We start from the raw sequence: 2,927 nt of genomic DNA on the forward strand, positions 1-2,927 counted from the left end.
TCGCCCTTGCCGCCCGCAGCCGGCCTGCTCCTGGAACTGCGGCGCGGCGGGTCAGCTCCGGCTGTTGTTTGAGCTCAGGTGGGGAAGGAGAACGGCCCTTAAGTTTTAGCGACTCATTCTTCCGCCAGGTTTCCCTCGTGCCTGCTTGCTCAACAAAAAAAAATTTTAAGTTGGTGTGTAAGGGTGAACTGAAAACGGATTCATTGAAGGAAAAAAAAAGTTTAGGACGCAGCCTCTGGTACTGTTTGGAAGTATTCCTTTTCCCGACCTCACTCCGCGCTAACGCGCATTGTGCCCTGGATGCGGCAGGTGGTGCGACGGCTGTGTTTACGTAGCCCCTCCTGTGCCTAAGCCCGAAAATCATTGATGGGGACCGGAGATACGTGCCCAGGTTTACTGCTCAGAAAGGTCATGTTCTATTATAACGCTGAAAAGACACTTTAAAAAGAGCTCACTCCTTTCATTTAATTGGAAAGCTCAAAACTTGGAAAAATATTGAAGTATTAAATAACTTCATAAAAGTATATTCTGAAGCTTTTCGTTTTGGAATGGATTTTAGGGTATTGGTCCAAATGCAGAATATACTCTTTCTTATAATAGGAGTCAGGATGGCTAAAACCTAGTCCGTTGCCTTTAACGCCCTTTGGTTGAGTCCGTGGGTTTACTTCAGTGGCTACAGCTTGTTGGGAGTTTGCAAACGCCTTGAAGTTACCAGACTCTGGGGAGAAGGTGGGTACTGTATTTACACCGCCCCCACTTCCCCCAAACAAAACAGAACTACAATCTAGTGTTGTAGTGAGGAGAGGATTCATGTCCCAGTGTTGTGGGCACTGGGGTTTCAAAACTGGACAGAGCGGTTCCTGCTTTGAGCACTCAAGAGTTCTAGGGAGAGTTTTTTATAACCCAATGTGATAACTAAAGTTAAAGGGAGCAACTACTTTTGAATTGGGGGAGGTAATTCTGAGAAAACTTTGAGGAATTGATCTTCTACAGGTGAGTACAATTTTGGAAGGCTAAGGGAAGGGCATTCCAGACAGAGGAAACTCCACCCAAACAGGACACCAAAGCTTGAGAAAACGTGGTTTGCTTAGTAAGGGACAATTTATGCTCTGACTTGAAGTCCAGAATTTAGGCTGGTGAGGGAAATTTTCCAAATCTGGGGAACAAGAAGTAGTGTGAGCATAGAGTCGATATTAGTAAGGAGACTGGCCTGGATGCCTTGGAGGGTGATTATTTTGGGAGAAGTTGGGTGTGGCCAGGGAAAGGTACAGATGATTTAAATAATTGGAAACTGAACTCTGTATGCAGTGGGGAGCCACTGAGTTAATCAGGTAAATTGGGAAATGTATCTGCCATCCAGGATGGGTGGCACTGCAGAAAATATATGTGTGGTTTTGACTATCCCTATGTGGATGGGGTTGATGTGCTGTGCTGTGCTGGCATTTAATGCCAGGTATACAGGTATGTCAAATGTTTTGTAATGTTCAAGTGGTCTGCCACATGGAAGAATTATCCCTCCTAAAATGCCAGCAGTGTCCGGTTGAGAACCCTACTGGAGGCTGATAGAAATCTGCTATAGACAGATAATAAATGATGACCTAGACCAGGCAGTGGCCTTGGGAGTAAAGTCAGAAGTGAATTAGACACATTCAGAGAAAGGACAGTTTGGTGAGGATTAGGTATTACTGTTAGAAACTATTAAGATTGAGCTGCTAGTAAATTACGACATTATTAGAAAATAATTATTATAGATGCTCAATGTGAGTGGGACAAACATACAATTCATGAACATTGTAGAGAAACTATGTACCCAGTCTCAACATTGGTAAACTTTTACCCAGTCATATTTCATCTGTATCTCATATTATTTTGAAGCAGATTTCAGACATATCACTTCCTCTTGTCTTTCCATGTGTATCTCTAAAAGATAGATTCTTTAAACATGGGTGTTTTTGATAAAATTGTTGATGCCATTTGCTTAGAAGGAAAAGAGCAAAGAAAAAATGGTGATGAATTTCAAGGGCTGGAGGCCTCTCTACTGGGTTTGTGATTTGTTATTCTGTGAAAAATTGTAGCTGTTTTGTTTGTTTAAAGTGTTTGACCCCTTCTCCAATATTTCCCTTTTTTACGCAGCTCTAATATTATTGAGCTCTTCTATATGCCAGGCACTACTATCTTCTCTACCCTTAGCAAGACATATTCTTTTTTTTTTTTTTTTTGGTGCTGGGGATTGAACCCAGGGCCTTGTCCATGGGGAGGCAAGCACTCTACCAACTGAGCTATATCCCCGAACCCCCAAGACATATCCTTATGCAGTTTTTGTAATATTTGTGAATGGTATCTCACTAGTTGTTTATTTACAAACATGAGCATATCTATGGGTTCCTGTTATTTTCTAAAGATACTGTACTCTTTTCCCCTCAAGCTTCTGTGTAACTTTTTTCCATGTGAAATGTGTCCCTGACTCCTACCTCTTACCCAACCCTGATCTGTTCTTCCATGTTTCACTCTTTTGGGTCATGTTCAGTGTATGGTGATATTTTCCCCCTTCTCCCTTCTTTATTTCTTACTATTTCTGTTTTGGTTATTTTTTAAAAAATATTCTTAAGTAGTTTATATTGTTTTAAGTCCTTAGAAATCTTTTAATTTGGCAGGAGCATATTCTATAATTGTGCTTTTTATCTTCTGTGTAAATATTTGTTTTATTGACTGTATGGCCACCATTCAAGCTATATTCTGTTTGAATAAAAGTTAACTGCCAAGAGTTTGTCAAAAGTGTAGAGATAAAATCAAGAAGGTATCATGGATAATGTCTTAAATATTTTAAAGGTTGCTAAGGGCTTGATAGGAAATCTGTAATTTGACTACATATGAAAGACTGTGGGAAGTAAAAAAAAAATTATATATATATATATAATTTCCCTTGG

At 40.3% G+C, this 2,927-nt stretch overlaps 1 protein-coding gene across 5 annotated transcripts in view; it reads left to right on the forward strand.

Annotated features, from left to right (window-relative positions):
* The window catches only part of Ube2q2 (ubiquitin conjugating enzyme E2 Q2), a 59,300-nt gene that overhangs the window by 1,424 nt on the left and 54,949 nt on the right, over positions 1-2,927 (forward strand). Inside the window, exon 1 of one of the 5 annotated variants that reach the window (XM_015480368.2) lies at positions 57-78. The exons of 3 other annotated variants lie outside the window; for them this stretch is intronic. The gene's annotated coding sequence lies outside the window, so the exon portion shown is untranslated. Of the gene's footprint in view, positions 1-56; positions 79-2,927 lie in introns of those variants that run through there. One more of the 5 variants, XM_048793585.1, reaches the window with a different exon arrangement.

Source organism: Marmota marmota, unplaced genomic scaffold (genome assembly GCF_001458135.2).
Source record: "Marmota marmota marmota unplaced genomic scaffold, marMar, whole genome shotgun sequence".
Lineage (NCBI taxonomy): Eukaryota > Metazoa > Chordata > Mammalia > Rodentia > Sciuridae > Marmota > Marmota marmota.